Here is a 614-nt window from a genome sequence, read left to right as displayed (position 1 = left end):
AGCGCTGCGAATTGCTCAATGGACCGCAAGCCTGATGATGGTGAAGAATCTGTTCTCCATATTCAGGAAGTGTTGGTGTTTCATCTGTTTGACTGTGTATGGTGCTGGTTGATCCTCGAACACTGGACGAGCACTGCCTATTCTTGCCAAGTGAAGACATCATTCAATAGTTTTCGTTCAGTTATGACCAAGATATTTAGTGGACAAAATGCTAAGCGACACTTAGTCATTAATATCAAAGGTATTTATGAATTAGTCCTGAAAATACCTACATTTTCACAAGTTCCAGTTTTTCTCTTGGTTGATCCGAATCCATTCATATCAATCCATCATCTCTAGCCTCAGGCCTTGACAGATCAATACCATCTGTGTGGTATACTCTATTCAATCAATAAGGCTGTTCAAAATTTTTATTTTTACAGATACATGTTTGTATCAGTATATTCCTCAATTCTGATGTATACGCTTTATGTATAAAATAATTACCGTAACTAGATAAATTAAAACAAAATAAAACTTTTAGAGAAAATCAGAGTTGTTTATAAAGGTTTATAAAGTGATGAGCGACGTTCGAAGTAATCACGGATATGCAAGTGTTCGATAAATAAATGATA

The sequence above is a fragment of the Penaeus monodon genome, chromosome 15 (assembly GCF_015228065.2).
Source record: "Penaeus monodon isolate SGIC_2016 chromosome 15, NSTDA_Pmon_1, whole genome shotgun sequence".
Taxonomy (NCBI): domain Eukaryota; kingdom Metazoa; phylum Arthropoda; class Malacostraca; order Decapoda; family Penaeidae; genus Penaeus; species Penaeus monodon.
The sequence above is the reverse complement of the archived record's forward strand: the minus strand, read 5'-3'. Positions refer to the sequence as shown.